The 15,754-nt window shown below is 43.9% G+C and overlaps 1 protein-coding gene across 1 annotated transcript in view; it reads left to right on the forward strand.

Moving 5' to 3' along the window:
• LOC111949957 (alpha-2-macroglobulin-like) overlaps nucleotides 1–15,754 on the forward strand; it is an 81,428-nt gene that overhangs the window by 1,088 nt on the left and 64,586 nt on the right.

Below are 15,754 nucleotides of genomic sequence, written 5' to 3' on the forward strand. Positions count from 1 at the left end.
CATTTATAACGCCGTGTCCACACCTGGCACGACGCGCGGTCACACCTGGCACACGAAGCGTCATACCTGGCACATGCAGCGTCACACCTGGTACAACCGCAGCGTCATGCTCCGCACTGGAATTTCCTGGGAGTGCATTCTGATGACGATCATCACAATGGCAGACAACGTCGCCAATGTACATCTATAATGTCCTTAGTTGCTATCTTACTGCGCGAGGCAATCTCTCACGAGTCTCGCACCTGGCTACCAAACAACATCGGAGAGGTGACCCGACTGAGTATGGCGCCTGTGTGTAGATTTGCTATTGCTGTGTTCGATCCATGAGAGCGCCGCGCTACTGCGAGAGTAAATCTCAATGGTCGCTGCCTTGTGTCGTCTATCATCACGCACACACACTCATAAGAACAAAAATCTTGACCCACGCCACAGGCGGTGTCTACATTACACAGAGATAGGGTCAGATCTATCGCACTCCATGGTCATGATCACACACACTTGTATTTTATCCATACAGCTATAAAGATGCGTATTGTCTGGTAAATTGATGTGGCTCTCCTGCAAAATCACCGATTGTACACCACTGCATGGCGACAGACCAAAACATTGTGCAACATCGGCCAGAACATGCGATACACGACGCCTCTCTGAGGCACAAATGTAAACTGAGATTTTTGGATATAAATCTGAACTTTATGCGAACAACAGACATTATCGAACCCACATACATGTATTGTTGTAACATGCAGTCCTATGAGGTTCATCATGGATGAAGATCATCAAACGGTTAGTGATTTAAATTTTATCTTCATTTCTGCTATTTTGTGACTCCCTGCTCCTGTCAGTGCAACGGAAACACATGAGCACGCTTGTTCTGTGACTAGTTGCTGACCTAAACATATCGCTTGGTGTGCTTTCGTCATAAAGCTTTTGAAATCGATCCACGGTGGTCGCGCGGGAGCGTCACAACAAAGTCTAGTCATCATAAAATGGTGGCGTCTCAAAATACTCTGTATGTTGAGGAAAATTTTTGACGTTATGCAAGCTGGCAATTCATCTGCTCTCGTAATGTACAATCTGCGCCCTGCATGGTCATAGGCCTCGCTCCGCCATACAGCGAGCACAGTGAGCCAGCAGTTAGCCGGCAGGGCGTGGCTACTACAGCCGCACAGTATATGGAGCTATCCTTCTTAGACTAAGTGCGCATAACACTAAAGTCTCATGTGTCACCAAGCACGCCCTTGAGTCTGCGTACACAGCGCGACCTGCATATCATCGCGTTAGACGTCACACATTGCTATGGCATACATAGTATCATGAACAAACCAGGTAAGCGCCAGAGTCGTCCAGACCTGAATAGCCCAGAAGGTTTATAGTCAACTGGCACAACACAACCAGCGCCCAGCGTCACACCTGGCACACGCGCGCGTCACACCTGGCACAAGCAGCGTCACACCTGGCACACGCAGCGTCACCACACCTGGTACACGCAGCGTCACACCTGCACAGGTAATTGATATTTTCCCCATTGAAATAACGCCAGCGTCACACCGCTGGCAACACGCCGCGTCACAGCCTGGGCACTCGCCGCGTCAACCTGACACCGCACTGGGGTCAACATCCTGGCACACGCCGCGTCACACCTGGCACTCGACAGCGTCACAATCCCTGGCACACGCCGCGTACACCTGGCACTCCGCGTCACAACCTGGCACACCAGCGTCACACGCTGGCAACACGCAGCGTCAACCGGCACAACATAGAATAGTTAAGAACGATGCGTCACCAAAAGTGCAGCAACACCATGAGGACACAGTACACTCTTCACTTCGCGGCACACTGGGCGTCAGAATAATCCGCGAGCGCGCGCCGTATATGGCTACATCGATCGCCAGTGCGCTTAGCGCGAGCTGACGCTGAAAATGGAAGAGCAGCGGTGAAACTCTTCGCACTTCCACCCTGGTGAGCGACACAAGTATTTTTGCTTCACACTGTCACACCTGTGCGCACACATTCGGCCCGATCAGCAAGATTCGCTGGGCTCAATTACCAAAGGTCTCATGGGGCTGCAGAAGGCTTGCACACGCAATCAAGCTATGGCTCCTCTGAGGGCACCTGCCATGCGGACTATACTGCAGGCATGGCTACCAATGTAACTCGTACCGAGAGAGATACATCAACCAGCAACTTCGCCGCGCACGTCACATAGTACACACCAACAAACACACACACGGACAATCTGGAGATACGACAAGCCGTCACACGCGAGTAGGGGCATCAACATAGTGAAATCGACAGAACAATACTCTGCAGAAAAGGGTCGATGGAAAAACAGCTCTTAATCGCTCTGACTGAGAGAAATGTTACACCAAGAGAGACGCCATACATCTGATTATTAATTCTAACTTTGACTGTGGCAGAATCGCTCGCACTTCACCATCGCTCTGGAGCGAGTCTAGACAGACAACAAAGCCAGTGAAGCAAGCAAATAGTATGCCATCTCCAAACGCTGAGGCCCAGAGGCAACCAATGACCAAAAGAGAAAAAAACAGTCAGACTATATCCCAGTTTCCTAGCCCGCGTCACATGCAATACTTGCATCACTAGCTACGTATCACATTGCGCAGGCAAACAGGAACTAGAGTAGAATGCCGTCACACCTGGCACCAAGATTCTTCACACAAGCGATCTCTCTATCACTAAGTAACACTGGCAAGCAACACCCTGTGAATGATTGACTCCCTTTTTGTCAAATAATAGTGCTTTGCAGTATTGGTGATTGGCAGATTTCCTGGCTTGGAGACTACACGCGTGCACCGCAATTATAAAGGTTAACTCCCAAAAACAAAGGAAATACCCAAACCGCATACGAATCACGAATCGCCTGGCTACATCTAAATAAACCATATGCAGTCAAAAACGGCTATTTTCCTGTGTTATATACACTGTCCGCCTGCTACAAACGACGTCACCACTCTGTGTATAGCCTCGCCATGTCTGCCACATCATAGGCACAAAACTCGGCCAGCGCGTCACACACCGTGAGCCGCAAATCAGATGAAAGCTTACAGGTGAAAGCTACAGAATGATCCTTTATCTGATGTATCACTATGTTAAATCCATTTTCAGTCAGTGTAGATGAAGGCGAAGGGAGAAGTATTTTTAAGTCTTTGAGACACATTGAGACATGGATTGTGTACTGTATAGGTAGTAGGCTGCCAGGTGCACCGTTTGAGTGAACAGCAAGAACTTGAACGCTGCTGGTTGTTTTTCCACACTTCAACAGTTTTTCGCCTGTGTTGTTAATCAAGAACTCGGTCCAACCGTCACATCCGCGCTTGATCGACAAATCATATTTATTGTCAACATGCCGAATTAAAACACGTGTAGGCGCTTAACCGCCGCGTCACACCATTGGGACAAACAGCAGCTAGCGTTCACTTACAAGCCCTTAACCCATGGCAAATCACTCGCGACCGCGGCATCTTAACCGTAGGACAATGGGAGTTAAGAAAAATATTTACTAATAACTACGCCACACGCACGTCACAGCGCCGTTAAGCAACCACAACGCAGCACAGACCACAAACACTGGCAACCACGCCAGCGCCGTCACAAAATAAACCATACAACAAACGTCCGCGACACATGAGGCCTAAATACTATGACACGGAGTGCGATAACCCCGCAGCGTCACACCACTGGCACTCCCGCCGCGTCCACAGGCCTACTAGGCACACGAGCGTCACCCCTGGCAACAAAGAGTCAATGTGTGGGGTAACCAGGTTACGTCAAATACAACAATATTAGTGATAATAATGTACAATTTTAGGCAGGGGCTATAAGCGCGCGTCACATCCTGGCAAACGCCGCGTCACACTTCTGGCACAACGCAGCGTCACACCTGGCACATCGCCAGGCGTCACACACTGGCACGACGCCGCATCACAACCGTGGCCACAGCGCCGCGTCACAACAGCCAGTCGCCGCGTTACACTGGCACACGAAGCGTCACACCTGGCACGACGCCGCGTCACACCTGGCACACGCAGACGTCCTACACCCTGGCACAACGCAGCGCACCACCTGGCACACCCGCGTCAACCGGGCACACGCCGCCGTAATCAGCTGGGTGAGCTGCAGGGGAGCAAGCGATGAGTGTGGGCAGAAATGCAAATTACTGGTTCCTCTCCGACCATCCGCCTCCGATTATACACCATTGAGCAGGCTGTATCTCCTCTTGCTTCACCATCACACAACCCGCTTCTAGTTAGCTACCCTTTGCCTGGTTAAAAAAAGCTGCTTTACTAAATAAAAACAACAGCAGCGTTGAGGCTCTAGAAAAGTAGGCAGTCTTCTGAATTTGGAGACTCGCTGACCTTAGAGATCCTTTTTATGTCTCTCTTGGTTTTGGTCAGAGGGCGTGAGTTGGGGTGGGCTTCTATGTTTTTGTTCTACGGTTGTCTATTTCTAATGTGTTTGGCCGGGTGTGGTTCTCAAATCGAGGCAAGCTTCTATCGTTGTCTCTGTATTGAGAACATATTGTAGTAGCCTTTTCCGCACCTGGTGTTTTGTGGGTAGTTAGTTTTCTGTTTTGTGTCTATCGCCAGATCATGGACTGTTTTCTCGTTTCCGGTTCTCTCGTCTTTTGTTAAAATGCAGTGTTAGGTTTATTTATTACATATAACAGACACACACTTACCCACGCATGCGTTGGCTCCTCCTTTTGTCTCCTCTCTTTTGGTCTCACTCCCTTTTGGTCCCTCCCTTTTGGGTCTCCCCCTTTTGGTCTCGCTCCCTTTTGGTCTCCACCCTTTTTGGTCTCCTCACGAACCTCGTGACACTCACGCGTCAATCCCCCCCACTTCCCACTAGCATTTCATATAGAGGATTCTGTAACCACCGCAGCCAAGGCTCCTCTATCCTCAAAGGAAAAGGACTGATTCCTAAAGTTTGAACGGAAATTTAGTTTAACTAAAATGGCGACTACTTTTCATAATTTTACACAATAACAGAGTAAAATCATTATGTAAATGGACTAAGACGTAATTATATTTTAGTCCAAGATGACGAAGACTAGACACATATTTTTTTATTTATTATATTTTTAAAGAGCCAAAACAAGAACACTGGGTTAACCCATTTACCTAAGTTATCATTTATCCCACTGACCAGCATCATAAAATCATGAAAGATATTCATCACACCTAATATGTCTGAAAACTATGGTAAGTCTGGCAAATATATACTGGACGGAGAATCATATCATCATTTACATTGGTCTTTATTGGAAGGATGATATTACTGTGTGACAAGGGCGTGTGACAGGGCCACATCAAGATGATAAGATAAAAAGAGCGTCGCTGAGAGTGCAACAGCCCCTGAAGGCAATGGGAGAAACAGGAAGAGGGGTATACAGGAAGACACAGGGACAAGACAGTAGGAACAAAGTTCGCATTTCAGACACACAGTCAGAGTCATCAAGACGTCTTATAAAAATGCCTGGAGTCTTCGGGTAAAAAATGGAAACCCAGACCTTCTTTCTCACCAAAAGATAACTAATAGTCATGAGTAGTCCAGGTGAGCATCACTCTTTTAGTTCTCCACCTCAACATGTTTAACCCTAAATGATAACTGTGTTGTTCGTATTACGCTAAAGCATTAAATTACAATGAAACATACTGTTAACATTTCACACTGCATGTTTGTAAATCCCATATCAATTTAACACAGCTACAGTATAATCCCATAATAAATTCCATAGCTTAACAGTATAATCCCCCAGATACAAATTAAACATAGACTACACAGTATAAATCCCTTTAAAAATACAGCAGCTACAGTTTAGTGATCGCCCAGTATATCAATACATAGCTACAGTATAATGCCCCCATATAAGATAGACATAGCGTGACGATGTATAATCCAAATCCATATAAATTACACAGCTACAGTATAATGCCCCATATAAATTATACCATAGCTACAGATATAATCCCAGAATAAATTACACAGCTACAGTATAATCCCCATAAAATTTACATAGCTACAGTATAATCCCCTTTATAAAATGACATAGCTAAGTATAATCCCATAAAATTACATAGGCTCACAGTATAATTCCCCCATATAAATTAACAGGCTACAAGTACATAATCCCTCGATTATAACATTAACACAGCTACAGTAATACCCATACCCCATATAAAACATAGCTAACCAGTATAATCACAATTTACAATTACATAGCACCGTATAAATCCCCATTAAAATACAGATAGCTTAAGTATAATCCGCATATAAATTCATAAGCTTCCAGTATCAGAGACCCCCTGTAGAAATGGAGCATAGCTAGCAGTATAATACCCTCTTAATAAAATACATAGACATAACAAGTAGAAGATCACGCAGATAAATTTTACACAGCTACAGTCTATATCCCTTATAACGGACAATAGCTAAATGTATAATCCGCCCCCTTTCTCATAAGAGAGAGGACACAGCTACAGTATCAAATACACCCTTATACAATCTGACATAGTCTACAGTATAATCCCCATTTATAATATATATTTATCTAGCCGAGTCTACCATATAGATTATTATATTTCCCCAGATAAATTACATGCTAAACAGTATACCACTCACCCTAATATAATATGACACAGAGCTACAGTATACAAACATTTACCTTAGATAAATTACATAAGCTACAGTATAATCCCCATATAAAATGACACCAGCTACAGTTATAATCCCTAGATAAATTACATAGCTACAGTAACTAATCCCCATATATAAAGTACCACGAGTCTAAGCGCTATAAAAAATATGCGCCGCATTATAAACATACACAGCTAAACTAAGTATAAAATCTCCCATTAAAATACATAGCTACATGTATAATCCCTAGATAAATTACATAGCTACAGTATATATTACTCTACTGTATAAATTGACAATACTAACAGTTTGAAACTATAAACCATCACTATAGTACTTACCTAGCTCCCAGTATAATCCCATTATAATTACCACAGCTACAGTATACAAGTCCCACAGATAGTATTAATGTTACATAGCTACAGTAATACTGTATCGCCGATATTAAAATTAACACAGCTACAGTAATACCATCCCATATAAAATACATACTACAGTATAAGGTACCATAATAATTAATTACATAGCTACAGTATATCCCCTTGGTAAATTACACAGCTACAGTATAATCCCCCTTAATCAAATTGACATAGCTAGCAGTATAATCCCTGCTTTATCAAAATTAACATAGCTATCAGTATAAAATTCCCCTAGATAAATTACACAGCAGATCATGTATAATATCCCCTTATAAAATGGACATATGCTTACAGTATATATCCCCTTATAAAATCCACAAGCTACAGTATAATCCCTTCTAATATTGACATAGTATCATGTATATTATTCCATTAAAATATCACAGCTAAACAGTATATTCGCCCCAGCATAAATTACATAGCCTACAGTAAATATATCCCCCATATAAATGAACACAGCTACAGTTAATAGTAAATCCTAGATAAATATTAACATAGTCTTAACAGTATCGGCCTCTCATATTAAAGCACATTTACAGTATATATCCTATAAATTACAATAGCTACAAGTATATAATCCCCATATAAAAATTACACAGATGAGAGTATATTATTCGTGCATATATATATATATACAGAACCTATGTTATAATCCGCCATAAAAAATACTATAGTCTATCTAGTTATTTAATCACACTAGAAACACACTTTATCATAGCTAACAAGTATAATTCTCTACCCTATATTATATTACAGCAGCTCAGTAATATTAAACCACAATTATAGTAGTACATAGCTACAGTATTAATCCCCATTTAATTTGATCTCATCTAAGCTACCAGTTATACATCACCCATATACCAATACATGCTACAGTTCATCAATTCCCACTTAATAATTTTACTATCTATGTCAACAAAGAATATAATCCCTGCCCACTTTGTTGGCACATATATATTACATCACAGACTGAGCAGGCATTATGAGCCCTCAAGATTAAAAAAAAAGTAAAAAACCCATTTTGCCCCTACAGTACTATCCCTCATATTAAAATCCTCACATATAAATTGGTAGTCAATAGGACCAGGTGAGGACTGATGAGAGGGATCGGGCCGTCTTCTGTCTTCAGGCACAGCAGATGTAGAGACAACAAGTGTGGCATCTCCTAACCCTTCTCCACTGCAACTCTTTTTACCACTAGCCTACTCCCTCTTATCGCTCTCCACCCTTCTCCATCACACCCTCCTAATCATGGTCTAACCGCCTAGTATTTCCTTCTCCTTACATATCTTTTTCCACTGCCTCCTCTCTGCTCTACAATGCATCATATATTCTGCATCCTCACTATATTACCCTCATACTCACTGCTCTACCATCATCTTCTGTCCTCCAATCTAATCTCCTCTCTCTCCGTCATGTTCTATTGACCCATTCACTCTCTTCCGCCATTACTATCTCCCTCACTCTCTCCATGCTCAACCCATAACTCTCCTCCTCTAATCTCCCTCTCTCTCTGTTCTACACGGGAAAACTCGTTGAGATGGTGGCGCCCATCCTCATCCTACCCCTCAATAATTCACCGTCCTCTATGCCTCTCTACCCATCTCTCCTCTATCTTCCTCTCTCTCCATCTAGCATCGCTACAGCGTTTGCCAATGTTACTCTCCTCCTCTATCTCCCTACTCCCTTCTGCTCTACCCATCTCTTCCTCGTATCTTCCCTCCTCTCCTTCTTGTTGCTCTAGCCGTCTATCTCTCCTCCTCTATCTCCTCCTCTCTCTGTTCTACCATCTCTCCTCCTTCTATCCCTCCTCTCTCTGCTATAGACCACCATCTTCTCTCTTCTAATCTCCCTCCTCTCTCCTGTCTAACAAACAGTGCACCCTCATCTCTCCTCCGTTCTCTCACCCTCCTCTCTCTGACTCTATCCATATATCCTCCTCTATCTCCTCCCTCTCTGTTCTACCATCCTCTCTCCCTATACTCTCCTCCTCTCTCTGCTCTTAACCACTCTCTCATCTCTCACCCCTCCTCTCTCTGCTCTATCCCATCTCCTCCTCCTCTATCTTCCCTCCCATCTCTCTGCTCTACCCCATCTCTCCTCCTCTCCTCTCTCTCTGCTCTATCCCATCTCTCCTCTTCTATCTCCTCCTCTCTTCTTGCTCTACCCATCTCTCCTCTCTCCCTCCTCTCTCTGCTCTACCTCATCTCTCCCTCTTCTATCTGCCTCCTCTCGTTGCTCTATATCCATGCTCTCACCGTTCTCTCCCTCCCTCTCTCTGCTCTAACCCATCCTCCTCCTTCTTTTCTATTCTTTCCCCCCTTTCCTTCTCTCTGCTCTATCCATATAATCCTCCTCTATATCTCCCTCCTCTCTCTGTTCTACCCATCTCTCCCCTCTATTCCCTCCTCTCCTCCTGCTCCTACGCTCAATCTCTCATCTATCTCCTCCTCGTCTCTGCTCTACCCATCTCCTCCTCTTCTATCTCCCTCCTCTCTCTGCTCTACCCCATCTCTCCTCTTCTCTCCTCCTCTCTCTGCCTCTACCCATTCGTCTGTCTTCTATCTCCCTCCCTCGTCTCTGACTCTACCATTGCTTCTCTCTCCCTCCTCCTCCTCGCTGCTCACCCATCTCTCCTATTCATCTGCCTCCTCTCTCTGCTCTAACCCATCTCTCTCTTCCCTCCTCTCTCTGCTCTACCGCATCCTCTCCTCTTTCTAATCTGCCTCCTCTGCTCTGCCTACCCTCTCTCCTCTCTCCTCTCTCTCCGCTCTACATATACACTCTCCTCCTCTATCTCCCTACTCTGCTCTGCTCTACCCATCTCTCCTCCCTCTATCTCCCTCCTCTGCCTGCTCTACCCATCTCTCCTCCTCTATCTCCCTCCTGCCTCTGCCCTGCTCATATAAAACCACATCTCTCCTCCACTGATCTACACATCCCTACACCTCTGCCATGCTCCTAAGTAGTACCCTCCTCTCTCCGTCTATCTCCCCCACATTCCTCTGCTCGTGCTCTACCCATCTCTCCTCCGTTCGTCTCTAATCATGCCCTACTCCTCTGCACCTTTGCTTTAATAATAACCAACCTACTCATATCCTAACACTAATCTCCCTCAATCTGATGAGCCATCACATATAACCCCATCTCTTCCTCTTTCTCCCTCCGTCTGCCTGCTCTTAAAAACCCATCTCTCCTCTCCTCTATTCCTCTCTGCTGCCTGCTCTATCTCACTTCGTTTCTTCTTGCACCCACACTTCCCCATTTACCAGCAACAATAACACACCTTCGACCTCCAACTCTTTTTTTTTTTTCCCTCTCTCCACTCCTTCCTTGACGCCCAGAATCCAGACAGATCCCTGCTAGCCTCCTTCCTCATTCACTCTCTCCCTCTCCTTGCTCTCATCTCTTTCTTCTCTCTTTCTGTTCCAGCCATCCTGGTGTGTGATGCTCAAAACAGAAACAAGGTCCGTCAATGAGTCTTTTTGATCTGGTTCCAAATCGTGCCGTGCACGAGGTCTGTGCTCCGGTCGCAGATCGTCACCTGGAAAGATCTTCGAAAGAACTTTTAACTCGGACCGCATCAGCGACAAGAGTCACCACAATAGCCTGGTCCCGATCTGTTTGTGCTGTTTTGAAAACCCTATAGTTTAATTGTCACACATTTCAGACTGTGCCAGCTCGAGATATAAACCGGGCAAAAACACTGGTTATCATCTACACATTCGCCAGCCATGCTACTAGTGACGCCTCAGTCATTCAGCTTCTTCACTGCTAACTGTTCTAAACAGGGATTGGACTTATGTGTTTTTATAACGTCAACAAATACCTTCGTAACTCCTCACAATGGCTGCAGTCGAGGTGTGAGTATCCATTAAAACCAGGGCAGTGATTGTGCTGAGCTGAGTTGAATAGGTGTTGATGTGCCTCTCAGGTGGACTGGTTGCCTCTCAGGCAGGTCACTTTTCCTCTCAGGCCTGAATAGATGTTGATGTGCCTATCAGGGCAGGTCACTACCGCCCTCAGGCTGAATAGATGTTGAATGTGCGCCCTCAGGCAGGTCACTCACCCTCACGCTGAATACATGTTGATGTCCTCTCAAGCAGGTACTACCGCCTCAGCTGAATAATGTTGATGTGGCTCTAGGCAGGTTCCACTACGCCCTCGACGCTGAATAGATGTTGATGTGCCTCTCAGGCAAGGTCACTACCCGCCCTCAGGCTGAATAGGTGTTGATGTGGCTCTCAGCAGGTCATACCGCCTCAGGCTGAATACATGTTGATGTGCTCTCAGGCTGGCGGATATAATGACTGAACCCACTTTAACATTGAGCGCCGACTAACACTAAACAACTCCCGTACCTCCTCGTAACCACGCGCAGCCGCCACACAGGGGACACTCCAAGTTCACCATTTATAGAGGGGGGGGGGGGGTAGATTTAATTCACTGCATTCCTTCATTTCTAACAGATGAAAGATTTTGTAAATGAAAAAAGCCTGGACGGAGCCCGGTATGGAAATTCATCCACACGGATGAATAATGCTCCGCCGTGGTCCCCAAATAGCAGCTAGCTTTTGACCGGGGGTGAATAAGGTGCCCTGTCTTAACCTCTGGTTTAGTAGGGTTTTTACTGTGATGGTGTGGGGGGGGGGGGACTTAATAAGTCAGTGAGTAGTGAACAGCAGAATGACCGGTGAACAGCTCAGCCTTGTCGCAGGGACGCATAATCTACCTTCCAAATGGCCCGAGGGCTACACGCTGTAGGACCTCTGATTACCAAGAGAGCACAGCAAGGTAATCAAGGAAATGGACCATAGATCTAGGCTGCGTCCCTATGTGTACAAATGGCACTCTTTTCCCTAACAATAGTGCATCTACTTTGGCCCATGGGTTCATAGGGACTTCTGGTCTACTAAAGTAGTGGCATAATATAGGAATTAGGGTAGCCATTAAGAGGCCTGGTCTAAAAGTAGTGCACTATATAAAGGATTAGGGTGCCATAGAGCCCTGGTCTAAAAGTAGTGCACTATATAGGGCAATAGGGTGCATAGAGCCCTGTCTAAAGTAGTGCACTATATAGGGAAGGATATCATTTGGGACACAGACAATAGAATCTATCTCAGTACAATGGTTTTGGCTGCAGGACCGTTAGACTCGTGGATAAATCATATTAATATACTACTTAGCAGACCGCAATATCCCACTGATTACCCGTCCAAACCATTTAGCACCCCCATACACTGATTACACCAAACATATACACAAATATACACTGATTACAACCAAACAATTACACCCAAAATAATACACTGATTACACCAAACATTAACCCACATATCACTGATTAACACCAAACATTACACCCAAACATACTCTGATTAGCACCAAAACAGTAACACCAAATTACACTGATTACACCAAACATTCACAAAACATAGACACGATTACAACCAAACATTACACCCAAATATACACTGATTACACCAACATTAAGGACACACTTCTGATATTTGAGTTGCACTATAAGTGAACTACCCAGCAACCAGAAACATGCCAGGAACTATTTTAGCTAAGATTCAAATTAAGTTCATATCTAGGATGAAAATGTTTAAAATGAAATTATCCTTGGAATGTCAAAACAAAAAACGTTTCACTAAAATGTTGTCCCCAACATCTATAAACAACCCCGAAGGAACATTTCCCCAACATCATAACAACCACGCGCAGGAACCCATTCCCCACCCATCTATATAACAACCACGTACAAGCGGAACATTCCCAACATCTATAACAACCACGCGGAACAATTCCCCAACATCTATAACAACCACACCCGGGACCATTCCCACAACATCTGAACAACTCACACAGAACATTCCCCAAACGTTCCTCATTAGGTTTGGCAGGTATGTTAATAAAACTACACCTAAACTGAACTATCGCGGAAACATTCCCCAAAACGTTCTCATTACGGTTTGCAGGTAATGTATAACCACCGCGGACATTCCCCAAACACGTTCTCATTAGGTTTGCAGGTTAATGTAATACCACCGCGGAAACATTCCCCAAACGTTCTCCATTAGGTTTGGCAGGTAATGTAATTCACCACGGAACACGCAGCGGAAACATTCCCCAAACGTTCTCATTAGGTATTTGCAGGTAATGTAATAACACCGCGGAACATCCCCCAATACGTTCTCATTAGGCTTAGACGAGGTATGTTAAGCCACCGCGGAACATTCCCTGAAGTTCTATTAGGTTTTGCAGGTAATGTAATAACCACCACGGAACATTCCCCAAACGTTTCTCATTAGGTTTGCAGGTAATGCACAATAACCGAATGCTACATTCAGTTTTTTTCTTTCTCTTCGTTTTTTAATAAAACAACTAATTGAACTGACGTCAGTTCCATTATTCAAATGAGTTTTTTTAATGTGAGCTCAATTCACACATTGCACTGTTTCTCTAATCATCTGATAAAATCAGATCATGACTTCAAACTGTGTGGCCTGTAGTAGGGAGTTAATTTCCGCATCAGGCCAATATTCGACATAGTTTAGGCACAGAAAAATGGTAATTAACTATAACTAACCAAATCGCATTGCATAATCGGCCTACTATGTCCGGTCTGTGCCTTTCTTTACAACCGGCTACGTAAAAGAGACAGAAGAAGACTGCGCGACTGCAGAGGAAGGGATGGGGAGCAGTTTTGCTTAGGTGGTAATCTCTACCTGAAAAAAACATCATCCAAGTCATTGATAGTTTGCTATTCAGCAGATCATTAAAAGGTCTATTACTTTGAAGAACTAGTAAAACAGTGACGTTGTCAGACAGCAGCTCTACAGAGATGAGATGAAATAATAAAAGTCATCAATCAAACTATGTAATAAACACAACAACAATGAATATTAACGTGAATAAATGATGTTAATAAAAAGATGTATGCAAGTAATGGACAGTCACTACCTATCATGGGCACTATGATGACATTGTTTTACGCTGTGGTTGTTTTACATGCTGTTCAAACCATTAGCGTCCATTTAAAGTTTTAAAAAATATTGAAAACCGTGGATGTATTTTTTTGTGTGGGAGGTATCTAACCGAAACTCGAACCGACCTTAAAAAGCAAGCTAATCACTCAGCATTAGTAACACAAGTCGGCTGTTAACGTTCTTTAGTGTCACGACTCGGCCGAAGTAGGTTTCCCTCTCCTTGTTCGGCGGATCGAAGTCACGCGACCATTCTACCATTCCTCTGATCTACATTTTCTTTTCCATTGAGGTTTTGTCTTTCTTCCATCACATCCTGGTTCCAATCCCATCAATTCTCTCCTCTCTCTCCCTCTGTCCCCCTCAATGTCCCTTGGTCCGTAATTGTTTTCTTGTAGTGCTATGGCAACGTAAAGTGGTTTACCGGGTTTTGTTTTGACCCATTTTTTGTATTGTTCTGTTGACGGCGGTTTATGGATATTAAGTCTGATATTTGTTTTGTTCGATAAAGTCCATAATTTATGTCCAAATACCTCCTTTTTGTTCGCGCGTTTAGTTCACAAAGTCAAATTCATGAGGCGTGAGCACTAGGTCCAGACGAAAAGTCAAAAAGTTCCGTTACAGTTCGTAGAAACATGTTAAACGATGTATAGAATCAATCTTTAGGATGTTTTTAACAAAAATCTTCAATAATGTTTCAACCGGAGAATTCCTTTGTCTTTAGAAATGCAATGGAACGCAGCTAACTCTCACGGGCACGCGCGAGACTGAGCTCATGGCACTCTGCTAGACCTCTGGTTGAAACAGCTCTCATTCTCTCCCCCTTCACAGTAGAAGCATCAAACAAGGTTCTAAAGACAGTTGACATCCAGTGGAAGCCTTGGGAAGTGCAATCGGACTAAATTTACACTGTATCTTGGATAGGCAAAGAGTTGAAAAACTACAAACCTCAGATTTCCCACTTCCTAGTTGGATTTTTTCTCAGGTTTTTGCCTGCCATATGAGTTCTGTTATACTCATAGACATCATTCAAACAATTTTAGAAACTCCAGAGTGTTATCTATCTACTAATCTACTAATCTACTAATGATATGCATATATTAGCTTCTGGGCCTGAGTAGCAGGCAGTCTACTCTGGGCACCTTATTCATCCATGCTACTCAATACTGCCCCCCAGCCATAAGAAGTTAAAACTCATTTTTCAAACCACTCCACAAATTTATTGTGAACAAACTATAGTTTTGGAAAGTCGGTTAGGACATCTACTTTGTGCATGACACAAGTAATTTTTCCAACAATTGTTTACAGACAGATTGTTTCACTTATATTTCACTGTATCACAATTCCAGTAGGTCAGAAGTTTACATACACTAAGTTGACTGTGCCATTAAACAGCTTGGAAAATTCCAGAAAATTATGTCATGGCTTTAGAAGTTTCCGATAGCTAATTGATAATATTTGAGTCATTGGCAGGTGTACCTGTGGATGCATTTTAGGTCTACCTTCAACTCAGTGCCTCTTTGCTTGACATCATGGGAAATCAAAACGGAAATTCAGCCAAGACTCAGGAACAAAATTGTAGACCTCCACAAGTCTGGTTCTCTTCTTGGAGCAATTTCTAAACGCCTGAATGTTTCCAGGTGTGACGCTGCGTGGGTACCACGTTCATCTGTACAAACAATT

This window comes from Salvelinus sp. IW2-2015, linkage group LG22 (genome assembly GCF_002910315.2).
Source record: "Salvelinus sp. IW2-2015 linkage group LG22, ASM291031v2, whole genome shotgun sequence".
Classification (NCBI taxonomy): Eukaryota; Metazoa; Chordata; class Actinopteri; order Salmoniformes; family Salmonidae; genus Salvelinus; species Salvelinus sp. IW2-2015.